Below are 15,992 nucleotides of genomic sequence, written 5' to 3' on the forward strand. Positions count from 1 at the left end.
CAAGCTGCCATTCATTATTCCTGGGCTTAAGCCAAGCTAACTTTGGGAAACATTTAGTTTATAGTTTAAATGATAATAGCCTTTCCCCAAAACTCAACCAACCTTGTAAAGCTAATGAGAGACCACCAGGCTAGGGGGATAGAGGAGCTTGAATTCTTCTATGGTGTGGACATGATTGTCAGCCATTATTCTAGAGGTCACAAGGTATGCAACTTTCCCAATTACTCCTGTAGATAACATCACTATTATAGAACCTAAGATTGGCCTTTTGGGATATCTTTTCAGGTTTTTTGCATGACACCAATGGCTCCACCTGGACCCACCAACTGCTCCTGTGGCCCCACCCAGAAGCAACTCAGCGCACAAGATGACCGTTTTCCACACCCCTATGATTGTGCCCCCAACCAATCAGCAGCAAGTATCCATTGTCTAGCCACCTCCACCCCTTCTTCCAAACTACCTTGGGAAAATCCCTAACCTTCAATGAGATTGATTTGAGTAATAATTCCATCACCTGCAAAGTGTGGCTGTCCTCATATCAATTAACCTCTTTCTTTACTGCAATGCTCCATGAATTGATTTTGTTTGTGCAGTGGGCAGGAAGCACCTGTCAGGTGGTTACAGTGACAATGGTGGTGACAGTAGTAATCCAGAAATGAAGTTCTAAGGAAAAAAAAAAACTTTTCTGATAGAGGGTAAAAGAGACCAGGAACAAGACAAAGATAATTACTCTTGCCACTTCCATTCAACATTGTACTGTTAGCAGTGAATCTGTACAGGTCTGCAGCAACTCGATTCTTGCCTCCTCAATAAAAAGAATTTGTCCAAGAGGGCATAAGGCAGAGTGAGAGATTAAAGCAAGTTTTTGAGCAGGAGTGAGAATTTATTAAAAACTTTTAGAGCAGGAATGAAAGGAAGTAAAGTATTCTTGGAAGTGAGCCAAGCAGGCAACTTGAGAGATTCAAGTATACTGTCTGACCCTTGACTTGGGTTTTATACATTGGCATGATTCCAGGGTTTGTGTTTCTTCTCCCCTGATTCTTCCCTTGGGGTGGGCTGTCCACATGCACAGTGGCCTGCCAGCCCTGGGGTGGGGCCGCATGTACAGTGTGTTTACTGAAGTTGTGTGCATGTTCATTTGAGGTATTTTTCCCTTACCAGTTGACTGGTGTTCCCAGAGGAGGGTCATATACCTGTTAAACTCCACCAGTTTGCCTCCTGGTGGGCATGCTTGAGCCTACTCGCAAAATCCTGAGATCTTATTAAGAAGCTGCTGATCACCAGCTTCAGGTGGTTTCTATCTACTGGGAGACAGCCTTTCCCTGGCGCAAGCTACAACCATTATGTTAGATAGTTTAACAACTGCATGACCATTACCTGATGGTCACCTGACATTCCTGGGGAGGAGGGCCCTCTCCTGTCCTGTTCATGTCTGCCTAGTTACCTATTCTGCCAGTACTGGAGGTTTTAGTCAGAGGAATTAGACAAGAAAAAGAAAGAAAATGCATCCAAATCAGAAAGGAAGAAGTAAAAATATGTCTACAAGATGACTGATACAATTTGGCTTTTTGTCCCCACCCAAATCTCATCTTGAATTGTACTCGCATAATTCCCATGTGTTGTGGGAGGGACCAGGTGGAGATAACCGAATCATGGGGGTGGTTTCCTCCATACTGTTCTTGTGGTAGTGAATAAGTCTCACGAAATCTGATGTTTTAATAAGGGGAAACTTGTTTCACTTTGCTCTCATTCTCTCTCTTGCCACAGCCGCGTGAGATGTGCCTTTCACCTTCAGGCATGATTGTGAGGCCTCCCCAGCCACATGGAACTGTAAGTCCAATAAACCCCTTTTTTTGTAAATTGCCCAGTCTCGGGTATGTCTTTATCAGCTGCATGAAAACATACTAATACAATGACATCTTGTATTTCAAAAATCTTGGGAAACACACAATACACATACATGAATATTAAAGCTGAAAATGAGTTCAACAAGGTTGCAGGTTATAAGATCAATATAGGTAAGTTGGTTCTATTTAACCCGGGAGGCGGAGCTTGCAGTGAGCCGAGATTGCGCCACTGCACTACAGCCTGGGTGACAGGGTGAGACTCCGTCTCAAAAAAAAAAAAAAAAGGAAAGTCAGTTGTATTTTTGGATACCAGTAATGAGGACGCAGTGAAAATGAAATTAACAAACAATTCAATTCACAATAGCATCAAGCAGAATAAAAGTTAGAATTAAATTTTTTCAAGTGCTTTAAGACTTTTGTATGCTAAAAACCACAAAGTATCATCAAAAACAATTAAATAAGACCTAAATAAATGTGAAAAAACCTCATGTTCATGGATCAAAAGTCTCAATATTGTTAATGTCGATGAAGAGTCAAGCTCTGTAAAATATTTGAAGAGGTTTATGCTGAGCCAAATATAAATGACCAATGGCCCATGACACAGCCCTCAGATCATGAAAACATGTGCCCAAGGTGGTCGGAGAGCAGCTTAGTTTTATACATTTTAGGAAGACATGAGACATCAATCAAATACATGGAAGATGTACATTGGTTTGGTCCAGAAAGGTGAAACAACGGGGAAGTGGGGGCTTCCGGGTCACAGGTAGATTCAAAGATTTTCTTATTGGCAATTGGTTGAAAAAGTTAAGTTGTTGTCTAAACACTTAGGAATGTCTGGGTTAAGATAAGGGGTTGTGGATACCATGGTTTTATCATGCAGGTGAAGCCTCCAGATAGCAGGCTTGGAGAGAATAGATTGTAAATGTTTAACAGACTTAACAAGTCTGTTCTATTGGTGATTCCAAAAGGGAAGATGGCATAATGAGGCATCTCAGACTCCCACCTTCCCCCATCATGGGCTGAATTTGTTTTTTCAGGTTACCTCTGAGATGCCCTTGTCAAGGGACTGAGGTAAAATAAAAGAATGGTCAGGGGGCTTAGGATTTCATTTTTGGTTTATATTCAGATGGCATTACTCCTCAATGGATACAGAGATTCAAAGCGATCCCTATTAAAATCCTATTGCCTTTTTGGCAGAAACTGACAAACTGATCCTAAAATTCATATGAAAATGCAAGGGACCTGGAATAGCCAAAACAATCTTGAAAGAGAAGAACAAAACTGGAGAATGCACACTTCCTTATCTCAAAACTTATTACAAAGCTAGAGTAATCAAGACTGTGGTACTGGTGTAAGAACAGACACACAGATAAGGGAATAGAGAGTCCAGAAATAAAACTGTCCATGGTCAACTGATTTTTGACAAGGATGCCAAGACCATCCAAAGGAGAAAGAAGAGTCTTTTCAACAAATGGTATGGGGACAAGTAGATAGCCATGTGCTAAAGGATGAAGGTGTACCCCTAGTGTATGGTATGCTAGGGCTGTCATAAAAAGGAATCAGACTGGGTGGCTTAACAACAGTGATTTATTTTCTCACAGTTCTGGAGGCTAGAAGTCTAAGATCAAGGTGTCAGCAGGGTTTGTTTCTTCTCACACTTTGGCTTGTAGATGGCTGTCTTCTCCCTGTGACTTTGCATGATCTTCTCTCCATACATGTCTGTGTCCCAATGTCCTCTTAAGGATACTAGTTATATTGGACTAGGGCCCACCCTAACGAGCTCATTTTAACTTAATTACCTCTTTAAAGATTCTATTTCCAAATACTGTCACAGTCTGAGTAACTAGGGGTTACGACTTCAACATATGAATTTTGGGGGTAGGGGGAAACACGATTCAGCCATAATGCCCTGCCTTACATCATATACAAAAATTAACTCAAAATGCATCAAAGTCCTAAATGTAAAAGCTACAATTATAAAACCCTTAGAAGAAGAAATTTTCGTGACCTTAGATATGACACCAAATGCACAAACAACTAAAGAAAAAATAAACTGGACTTCATTAAAATTAAAAATGTTTGTGTTTCAAAGGACATTATCTAGAAAATGAAAAGACAGTCCACAGAATGAGAGGCAATACCCAGCACATATAAAGAACTGTTACAGCTCAGCCTGGGCAACATAGTAAGACCCTGTCTCTAAAAAAAAAAAAAATTTGCTGGACATGGTGGCACACACGTAGTCACAGCTACTTGGGAGTCTGATGTAGGAGGATCCTTTGAGCCCAGGAGTCTGAAACTGCAGTGAGCCATGATTATGCCACTGCATTCCAGCCTGGGCAACAGAATGAGACCCTGACTCAAAAAATATATATCTGTTACAACTCAACAGTAAAAGTGCAGGAAACCCAATTAGAAAGTGGGCAAAGGATCTGAACAGCCATTTCTCCAAAAAAGATATACAAATGGCCAATAAGCACATGAAAATATGTTCAGATGAGATCGGGCGCATTCAGGGTGGTATGGCTGTAGACTAGAAAAGATGTCCCACATCAGGAGAATGCAAATCAAAACATAACAAGATGTCACTTCATGCCCACTAAGGTGGCTATAATAAAAAATAAAGTAGACAATAACAAGTGTTAGCAAGGATGTAGAAGAATCAAACCCTCATTGTTTCGATTGTCTCCTATTCACCCTGCTAATACGGGAGGAATTCCTGCCCTACGGTTGCAGCCATGGTCAAACACGGACAGATGAGATTGACACGGACAGATGACATTGACAGTAGTTTACCTGACACGGACAGATGAGATTGACAGTAGTTTATTAGTAACAGGTATTCACATCCCCAAGGGAGGAAAACATCATGGAAGGGCTGGATTAAAACACAGTGAACAATCAGGGGCTGTGGGAGGCAGCTTTATGGTATCAAGAGAGTGGGGTGCCCCCTAGCTCCCCTGGGATGATGTGATTGGCTTATCTGAATAATGACACAGGCTGGCAAGGAACTGAAGTTTGCTACTCTAAGAAAGAACAATGCCACTGGGTATAGTGGCTCATGCCTACAGTCTCAGCTACTTTGGAGGCTGAGGCAGAAGGACTGAGTCTAGGAATTGGAGGTTGCAATGAGCTATGATTGTGCCACTGCACTCCAACCTGGGCAACAGAGTGAGACCCCAGCCCTAAAAAAACAAAATCAAAGAAAAGAACAGTGCCTCACCCTTTGGCTAAAGAGGGTTGTTTGGCTAGGAAACCTTATCCACAGGAGCAAAATAAGGAGGAGACCTTGCACTTAGGTGACTGGAGGCCTTCCTGATTTCTGCCAGATGTTGAGGCAGCACATCATATTGGGCTTTAATTTTAGGCCTTACAACATACTTATACGTTGCCACAGGGGATGTAATGGTGCAGCTGCTTTGGAAAACTGTTTGGCAGCTCCTTAAAAAGTTAAACATAGAATTACCATATGATCCAAGAATTCTGTTCCTAGGCATATAACCAAGAGAACTGAAAGCATATGTTCACAAAACCTTGTACACAAATGTTCACAGTAGTATTATTCATAACAGTCAAAATGGAAACAACTGAAATGTTTATTAACTGATTAATGGATAAATAAAATGTGGTACATTTGAACAATGGAATATTATCTAGCAATAAAAAGGAATTAAGAACTGATATATGCTACGACATGGATAAACGTTGAAAACATTATGCTAAGGAAAAAAAGCCAGTCACAAAAGACCACTTATCATATGATCCCATTTATATGAAATGTTCAGAATAGGTAAATCTACAGAGATAGAAAACAGATTAGAAGTTGTCATGTGGTGATAGGATGGGGAAATGGGAAGTGGCTACTATGCTTATGGGGTGATAAGAATGTTCTAGAATTAGATAAAGGTGATGGGTGCACAAGTTTGTGACAATCCTACAAACCACTAATTGTACTTTTTTTTTTTTTTTTTTTTTGAGACGGAGTCTTGCTCTGTTGCCCAGGCTGGAGTGCAGTGGCACGATCTCGGCTCACTGCAAGTTCCGCCTCCCGGGTTCACGCCATTCTCTTGCCTCAGCCTCCTGCATAGCTGGGACTACAGGCACCTGCCACCACGCCTGGCTAATTTTTTGTTTTTTAGTAGAGACAGGGTTTCACCGTGTTAGCCAGGATGGTCTCGATCTCCTGACCTCTGATCCACCCACCTCAGCCTCCCAAAGTGCTGGGATTACAGGCGTGAGCCACCACACCCAGCCACTAATTGTACATTTTTAAAGGGAATTTTATGACACATAAATTATATCTCAATAATGAAAATGAGAGAAGCTAAATACTGGGGACAAGAGCAATTAATTTCAAGGTTTTTAAAAGCAAAGGAGGCCAGGCACGGTGGCTCATGCCTGTAATCCTAGCGCTTTGGGAGGCCAAGGCGGGTGGATCACTTTAGGCCAGGAGTTTGAGACCAGCCTGGCCCACATGGTGAAAGCCTGCCTCTACCAAAAATACAAAAATTAGCCAGGTGTGGCGGCGCATGCCTGTAGTCCCAGCTATTCCAGAGGCTGAGGCACGAGAACCTCTTAAACCTGGGAGGTGGAGGTTCCAGTGAGCTGAGATAGAGCCACTGCACTCCAGCCTGAGCAACAGAGCTAGAATCTATCTTAAAAAAAAAAAAAAAAAAAAGCAAAGGAGACCTGGGTTGAAAAAGCTGCTATCCTGGCAGAATTCTTATTCATATACACATAGGAGGAAGTGAGGGAAAAGAAAACCTATGCTTTCTCAATTTGACTCTAAGTCAGTAGTCAATAAATATTTAAGTGCCTACTATGTGCCAGCAACTCCAATACAAAGGCAAACTAGTGGGCAGACCCCACATAGAGATTAACTACAATGAGGAAGACAACAACCAACCAACCAACCATTTAATCAGGTATCAGTCCCAGGTGTGCAAAGGACTGTCAAATAGATGTCCTAGAAGACAAAGGGAGCCTGTGTTTAAGTTTGCAGAAGGCACAGAAAGTTCCTAACGTAGTAAAGCTAAATGGAAATTAGCTTATTGAAGAGAGGGAGACAGCATTCCTGGCAGAGGAAACCAGTATATGTGATGGCTCTTAAGTGAAAGACAGATTGGTCTATTGGGAAAACCTGAAAGAAGTTCATTATGGCTTGAGACAGTGCAAATGAGGGGAGGGAAGGGGCAGTTGAGGATGGAGAGGTAAGTTGTGCCAGATCATAAAAACTATGTGGACTGTGTCAAAATTGTGAACTTTATCCTAAGAGCAATGGAGGCCTTTAAAGGACTTTAAGCAAGAAAAAATTTACTTCTCTGACCTCATCTCCTACCGCCCTTCCCTCACTCTCTTGTTGCAGTCTCGCTGGCTTCCATCTGTCCCTCAACACTCAGTCACACTCCCAGCACAGAGCATCCCCTCACTACCTGCAGTCTTTGTCCAAATCTCACCCTCTAGTTGGGGCCTATCCTGACTACCCTATTTAACATTGCAACCTACCCATAACTCCCATCACCCTGCAGTACTTTTCCTTTTCCCCATAATACTATAACTTCTAATATACTATATTTATATATTTATTATGTTTATTGTTGATATGGTTTGGCTGTGTCCCCACCCAAACCTCATCTTGAATTCTAACTCCCACAATTCCCATGTGTTGTGGGAGGAACTTGGTGGAATGTAATTGAATCATGGTGGTGGGTCTTTCCCATGCTGTTCTCCTGGTAGTGAATAGTCTCATGAGATCTGATGGTTTTAAAAACGGGAGTTTCCACCGTCTGGGAAGTGAGGAACGCCTCTGTTCGGCCCTTGTCCAGCCCCCACACTGTCTCCGTCTGGGAAGTGAGGAGTGCCTCTGCCTGGCGGCCGCACCATCTGAAAAATGAGGAGTGCCTCTGCTAGGCGGCCCCACCATCTGGGAAGTGAGGAGAGCCTCTGCTGGGAAGTGAGCAGCGCCTCTCCCTGGCCCCTGCATTGTCTGGGAAGTGAGGAGCACCTCTGCCTGGCGGCTGCACCGTCTGAAAACTGAGGAGCGCCTCTGCCTGGCCGTGCCACCCTCTGGGAAGTGAGGAGCGCCTCTCCCTGGCCCCCGCACTGTCTGGCAAGTGAGGAGCGCCTCTGCCGGAATGCTGTGCAACCATCCAAGTGTGAAGTGGCAGTCTTGTGTGTGATCTTTCTGGCCTCCTCAAGTTTGCATTTTTGACATTAAAGTTTACTTTTAAATTAAAAAATAAATAAATAAAAACAAGAGTTTCCCTACACAAGCCCTCTCTCTTTGTCTGCTGCCATCCATGTTGGATGTGACTTGCTCCTCCTTGCTGTCCTTCATGATTGTGAGGCCTGGCCCAGCCACGTGGAACTGTAAGTCCATTAAACCTCTTTCTTTTATAAATTGCCCAGTCTTGTGTATGTCTTTATCAGCAGTGTGAAAATGAACTAATACAATTATCAACAGTCTCTTGCTAGAAAATAATTTCCACAGAGGCAAGTAGCTTTGTTACTTTAGTTCACTCATTTCTATTCAAGCACATAGAACAGTATCTGTCTCTAAATAGGTGTTTACTAAATATTGTTGAATAATGACTAAAATCTGCTTTAATAGTATTAAAAAGCCAAAAAACAACAGATGCTGGGTGAGGGTGAAGAGTAAAGAGAATGCTTATACACTGTTGGTGGGAATACAAATTAGTTCAGCCACCATGGAAAGCAGTTTGGCAATTTCTCAAAGAACTTACAACAGAATTACCATTTGACCCAGCCATCCCATTACTTTGTATATGCCCAAAGGAATATAAACTGTTCTACCATAAAGACACATGCACATGTATGTTCATCGCAGCACTATTCACAATAGCAAAGACATGGAATCAACCTAGATGCCCATCAACAGTACACTGGTTAAATAAAATGTGGTAAACACCATAGAATACTATGCATCCATAAGGAGAATGAGATCATGTCCTTTGCAGCAGCATGGATGCAGCTGGAGGCCATCATCCGAAGCAAACTAACACAGAACAGAAAACCAAATACCACGTGCTCTCACTTGTAAGTGGGAGCTAAACATTGAGTACACGTGGACACAAAGAAGGGAACAATAGACATGGGGCCTACTTGAGGGTGGAGGAGGGTGAGGATCCAAAAACCACCTATTGGGTACTATGCTTATCACCTGGGTGAAGAAATAATCTGTATACCAAACCCCCATGACACACAATTTATCTATATAACAGACCTACACAAGTACCCCTGAAATTCAAACTAAAAAAAAAAAAAAATCTGCTTTAAAAAGACTACTGGCAGTGTGGCAACGGACTCAACAATGGTCAAGAGTATATAGGGAAAGTGCAGTCACCCACTTCTGTCAGTTCCACTGCTAACACTCAAATCCAAGCCACCATCTTCTCAAACCTACCTCTTTCATAAACCTCAGCATGATCTAAACTAATCATATTGATATGGTTTGGATGTTTGTCCCCTCCAAATCTCATGTTGAAGTGTAATCCCCAATGTTGAAGGTAGGGCCGAGTGGGAGGTGTTTGGGTCATGGGAGTGTAGATCCCTCATGAATGGCTTATTGCCATCCCCTTGCTAATGAGCTAGTTCTCACTCAGTGAGTTCACGTGAGATCTGGCTGTTGTAAAAGAGTCTGGGACCTCCCCCTTCTGTCTCTTGCTTCTCCTCTTGTCATGTGATATACAGCTCCCCTTGCTTTCTGCCATGATTGTAAGCTTCCTGAGGCCCTCACCAGAAGCAGATATCAGTACTATGTTTCATGTATAACCTGTTGAACTGTAAGCCAAAATAAAACCATTTTTTTTTCTTTTTTTTTTTTGGAGACAGAGTCTCACTCTGTTGCCCAGGCTGGAGTGCAGTGGTGCAATTTCGGCTCACTGCAACCTCTGCCTCCCAGGTTCAAGAGATTCTCCTGCCTCAGCCTCCCGAGTAGCTGGGACTACAGGCACACGCCACCATGCCTGGCTAATTTTTATATTTTTAATAGAGACAGGGTTTCACTATGTTGGCCAGGCTGGTCTCTGACTCCTGACCTCCAGTGATCCGCCCACCTTGGCCTCCCAAAGTGCTGGGATTACAGGCATGAGCCAATGTACCTGGCTGAAACTTCTTCTTTTTTTTTTTTTTTTAAATAAATTACCCAGCCTCGAATGTTTCTTTATAGCAATGCAAGAATGAACTAACATATATATTCATTTATTTGTTTAATTACTATCTTTCTCTCATTGGAATGCAAGTTCCATGAAAGCAGGGTCTTTCCTGGTTACTACTTTATCTCCAATGTCTAGAACAGTACCTGGCACTTCATAGGTATCCAATATTTATTACTACAGGAGGTCCTGCAATAATCCAGGAGGGCATCATCTTCCTGGAAAATTTGGTGGCCTAAAAGCTACCTAAGTAAGAATAGGAGAAAAGTGGGAAGATTCTAAAAATTTTCAAGAAGTAGAATCCACAGGACTTGGTGACTGAACTGATATGGGATATTAAGAAGAGAGTTAAGGATAACTTCTAGGTTTCTGGTTTGAGCAGCTGGGTAGAGTCCTTACTGAAGTGGAGGTTACTAGATGAAAAGTACATTTGGGAGGGCACATTATTTCAGTTTTGACTTTTGATGTGCCTGTGAAACATCCAAGCCGACATGTTCAGTCCACAGCCAAATATGTGGGTTTGGATTAAATATAAATGAGAGTAAACATCAACCTAAGTGCCCATCACCTGAGGAGTAGATGAGAAAATGTGATATATTAATATATACACCATGGAATACTACTCAGCCATAAAAAAGAATGAAATAATGTCTTTTGTAGCAACTTGAAAGAGGAGGCCATTATCCTAAGTGAAGTAACTCAGGAATGGAAAACCAAATACCGAATGTTCTCACTAAGTGAGAGCTAAGCTATGGGTATGCAAAAGCATACAAAGTAGAAAATGGACATTGGAGACTCAGAAGGGGAAAGGGTGGGAGGGCGGTGAGGGATTAAAAAAAATAAAAATAAATGAGAGTAAACATTTATAGATGAAACCAGGGGAATGAATAAGATCAACAAGGGAGAAGCAATAAGCGACTTCCTAGAGGCTGGAGATCTGTAGAACTCCAAGCTAATGGCTAGGGGGAAAAAGGAGTGAGGAAAAAAAAAGACAGAAGTAGCAGAGGGGGAGATAAAAGAAAGGACAGAAACCAAGAGAAGATGTTTCCAAAACATAAAAAAAGAAGGGGAAAAAAAAGGAAGCGTTGTGTATGTCATTATGCTGTTTTGACAACTGTTGAAGGATCAAGTAAGATATTAAAAAAGCTTCAATGGAATGGTAAGGAAAAACCATACTGGAAAGGGCTGAAAAGCCAAAAACATCAAAGATACACTTCAGAACTTTTTTTTTTTTTTTTTTTGAGATGGAGTCTCGCTCTGTCACTCAGGCTGGAGTACAATGGTGCAATCTTGGCTCACTGCAACCTCTGCCTCCTGGGTTCAAGCGATTCTTGTGCCTCAGCCTCCCAAGTAGCTGGGATTACAGGTGCCCACCACCACGCCTGGCGTTTTTTGTATTTTTAGTAGAGACGGGGTTTCGTCATGTTGGCCAGGCTGGTCTCGAACCCTTGACCTCAGGTAATTCACCCACCTTGGCCCCCTAAAGTGTCAGAACTTTTATATAAGCCCCTCCAAACTAAGAGAAGGTCCAGTCTTCTAGAATTTAGCCATGATCCACTGCTTCCCTAAAGAAACTGGATATTCTCCCCAAAAAAGAAAATACTGGAGTCTTCAAAGCTGGCTGAAGAGCTTTATTTAGATGATTTAGTAATAAAAAATTACTAAATCATTACTTTTAAATTGCTTTGTTTTACATTTATATTTATTATATTTATGTATAAATATATAAATTTATATATTTAATATATTTATATATTATATTTATATTTATAACTTGCTTTCGATTTCCATAAAAGTGCTTAATGTTTAGAAATTTTTGAAGAGTATGGGAAAATGTACTCTCACATTGCTAGCAGAGAAGAATTTTGTAATATGTATCCAAAATTAAAATTTGGTTACAGTTTGACCTAGCAATTCCATCTCTAGAAATTTACCCCAGAGATATCAGATAAGTATGCAAAGATGCAAGTTTAAGGATATTTGTTACGGTTTTATTTAACAGGAAATTCTGGAAACAAATGTCCATAAAAACTAAATATAAAATTGGTTAAATAAATTGTGGTACAGGGGAAAGTTCTAGTGGCTTGAGGTATTGGCAGGAGCAGCCAGGCGGCAGGAGGAAACATTATGGGAACTGAAGCTGACGATTAAACCTGAACATGATTACAACCTCGCAAAAGCACCGAGACTTTGTGGCAGAGTCCGTGGGGGAAAAGCCAGTAGGGAGCCTGGCCGGGATTGGTGAAGTTATGGACAAGAAGCTGGAGGAAGGGTGCTTTGACAAGGCCTATGTTGTCCTTGGCCAGTTTCTGGTGCTAAAGAAAGATGAAGACCTCTTCTGAGAATGGCTGAGGGACACTGGTGGTGCCAACGCCAAGCAGTCCCAGGACTGCTTTGGATGCCTTCAAGAGTGGTGTGACACCTTCTTGTGATGCTTTCTGGGAAGCCCTCAATCCCCAGCCCTCATCCGGAGTTTGCAACCGAGTAGGGACTCCTCCCCTGTACTCAACAAAGGAAAAGACTGCTATTGTCCTACTCACCTCCAATGTACTCCAGGGTCTTTTGGGAGTTTTCTCTCCTAACCATTTTAACTTTTTTGGATTCTCACTCTTGCATGCCTCCGCCTTCCTTTTTCTCCTGCTACTTCCCTGGGGACAGTCACCAGCTTTCCTGAATGGATTCCTGGCCCCATCCCTCACCCCCACCCTCAATTTCAGTCCGTTTGATACCATTTGGCTCCTTTTTTGGCAGAAAAGTCACTGTCCTTGTAAAGTTTTTTAGATCAATAAAGTCAGTGGCTTTCAAAAAAAAAAAATATATATATATATATGGTACAGGGCAGGGTGCGGTGGCTCATGCCTGTAATCCCAACACTTTGGGAGGCTGAGGCAGGTGGATCACCTGAGGTTAGGAGTTCGAGACCAGCCTGGCCAACATGGTGAAACCCCGTCTCTACTAAAAATACAAAATTTAGCAGGGCTTGGTGGCTTGCACTTGTAATCCCAGCCACTCAGGAGGCTGAGGCAGGAGAATCACTTGCACCCCAGGAGGCGGAGGTTGCAGTGAGCCAAGATTGTGCCACCGCTCTGCAGCCTGGGCAACAGAACCAGACTCTGCCTCAAAATAAATTATGGCACATACAGTAGGATAAAAACCAGTCAAAAGAGAAATTCTGTCTCTAACAATAGCACCTCAGTACACTGTAGTACTGAGTTCTAGGCATCAATCATATATTAACTCATTAAACTCTGACAACAATCTTATGAGACTGGTATTACTAATATTCCCCCATTTAAAAAATGGAGAAATTGTAATTTACCTAAGACCATTGGATAAATTGTTTTGAATGAATCTGAGCTTAAGTAGTCTGACTCCAATGTCCACATGCTTTTAACCATTACATGTGTTTAGTGACATGGAAAGATATTCACGACATACTGAATGAAAAAGAGTATTGTTCAACAGCATTTTTTGAAAGAAAATAAATTTATGTGCATCCTTTCACACTGTTCTTCTGGATTTTCTCCCACTTTCCCATCTTATCTCAAACTCAGATTAAAAATATACATACATACATATATACATATGTGTATAGGTAGGTAATGCATACTTATATAATCATAGACCAAAGCATGGGATAAAGGTTTTATACCAAGTTTTTATTATGGTTATCCCTGGGAACAGGATTATGATTGGGCTTTCTTTATCTCTGTAGTGTCTGCATACACATGTAGGACACGAAATAAGCATATAATACTTTGGGAAGGCCAGAGAAAAACACTCTGTCATTTGCTTTTAACCATGGACAGCAAACAAAAAACCTATTCTGACTGAAAAATTTCTGTGCCCAACATGAAGTGCTAAGAACAATTCTGACTGATCATCTCCAGTCTATTAAATCTATTGAATGTATTCTATGACTACCTAATGTTTCATATAAGTAACTAAATTACATTTGGAGGAATATATCTGACCTACCTACTGGACACAAAATGATTTCATGATGCTGCCTAGTATTGTGAATCATTCTTTTAGGTCCATAGCTTTTTAGCTACCTGATAGGCTATTACTAACCAAAAAGAAGTTGGTCCCGTTCAGAAAGTAGGTGTCTTTAAAACCTAACTGAGCAACAGAGAATTCATCCTATATCTATCCCATTCAAAAAAATTATAAATCCAACTTTCCCACTACTGAGACAAAAGTCTTAAGGTGATCTTGAGCTTTGATCTCTCAATTATCAACTAGGGGCTGGGGGAAGAATTAGATGTTTTCTCTGGCTAATACCATTACTATTCTACAAATAAATCCTAGACATTTAATGTATGTTAATGAGATAATCTGTTAGTACTTAACACAGAGTATAAATGTTCAAGAAATGTTAGTTCTGTCCCCTCATCACAAGAAATGCTTATAATACAGAGAAATCTGAAGTCTCTCTGTAGCTATACTGAAAATTCCTTAGGCTCAATTCATAAGCACTTTGAAGGCCAGGCTCATTGGCTCACACCTATAATCCCAGTGCTTTGGGAGGCCAAGGCAGGAGGACTGCTTGAGTCCAGGAGTTTGAGACCAGCCTGAGCAACATAGAGAGACCCCGGTCTCTACAAAATTTTTAAAATTAGCTGGGCATGGTGGCATCTACCTGTAATTCTAGCTCCTCAAGAGGCTGAGGAGGGAGGATCACTTGAGCCCAGGAATTTGAGGCTGCAGTAAGCTATCACCACGCCACTATACTCCAGCCTAGGCAACAGAGTGAGCAGAATAAGACCCTGTCTCAAAAAGCAAAAAACAAAAGAAAAGAAAAGAAAAAAAAAAACCAGCAATTTGAACTTCTCCAAAGTTTTTAATTTTGATATAAACAAATACATATTATTTTATCTGGTATACTACACTAGAAGCTGAAAGTCAGTGACTGTCATATATGTTTGTGTATTCTTTTTTTCCAAGTGGTGGCAATAGATCATTAAAGTACACTTCAGTTTAGTCCCATATATACTCTGTCTATTGGGGGGGTCAGCTTCAGGATTCATATAAGGAAGTTACATAAATATAGGGCACTAGTGGTGAGAAGGCTCTTTTTATCTTCTCTAACTAGTAAAATTCTCTAAGATGATGCTAGAAGAGTGCCCATGTATTGCTAAAGAAGACAGACAAAGCCTTCCTGCCCAGTGGCCAGAGTATGTCCTCTGTAGAGGCCTTGTCTGTGTTAACATGGACAAAATAAATGAAAATAATATGAACAAGTCAACATGTCAATCAAGAAGATAATTTACTAATGTATATAGTATTAAGTTGACACAGGGTATAGGTCTGATATCCAGAGAGGTAGTCCTGGGTTACTCAAAAGACAGATTAAGCATTCAGTGAAAGCACTAGTAAAGATAAGTCACCAAAAAAATGAGGAAAGGCATTTTAGGAAAGACATAATATCTGAGAGTTTAAAACATTAGATATAATATGAGAAATCAGAACTTTCTTGGACCTCCTTATACTTAATGTTTTAATATTTTTTTAGTCTGTATTACATATATTTTCAATGCTTAGGCATTCTAAAAGTCTTATTCCAGCCCTGTTGAGAAGACATGTTGGAAAGTTTCAGCTTGGATTTGTTTTAATGAAAGAAAAAAATTAGAGGTCAAAACCCATGACTTCATTAAGGGACACAGCAAATATGTTTGTGTTATTTTATTTAAAATATTTTTCTATTTTCTAAATAGCTTTAGCATAAAAAATATATAAACACAAATGATTTAATTTTAAAAAGTGTATCTTATGAACTTCACAAAGAGAAAATGTGTAAAGGAATAAGAGATGAGGAATAGAAATCCACTTACTGAGTTGCAGAGGGCCTGTACTATTTCATGCCTTTGTTTAGAATCAAGGTTATGTTAATGGTTAGGTATGGTTAAGGCTCTCCTAATGTATCAAGAGGTCCTCCTATGATACCACATCATTATCTTTTGAGAGATTC

General features: G+C 40.9%; 1 protein-coding gene and 1 pseudogene across 8 annotated transcripts in view; one reads left to right on the forward strand and one right to left on the reverse strand.

Annotated features, from left to right (window-relative positions):
• The window catches only part of RABGAP1L (RAB GTPase activating protein 1 like), an 830,901-nt gene that overhangs the window by 219,710 nt on the left and 595,199 nt on the right, over positions 1-15,992 (reverse strand). The window lies entirely within an intron of this gene.
• On the forward strand, positions 12,073-12,964 carry LOC112441144 (barrier-to-autointegration factor-like; annotated as a pseudogene).

This window comes from Pan paniscus, chromosome 1 (assembly GCF_029289425.2).
Source record: "Pan paniscus chromosome 1, NHGRI_mPanPan1-v2.0_pri, whole genome shotgun sequence".
In the NCBI taxonomy this organism is placed as follows: Eukaryota; Metazoa; Chordata; class Mammalia; order Primates; family Hominidae; genus Pan; species Pan paniscus.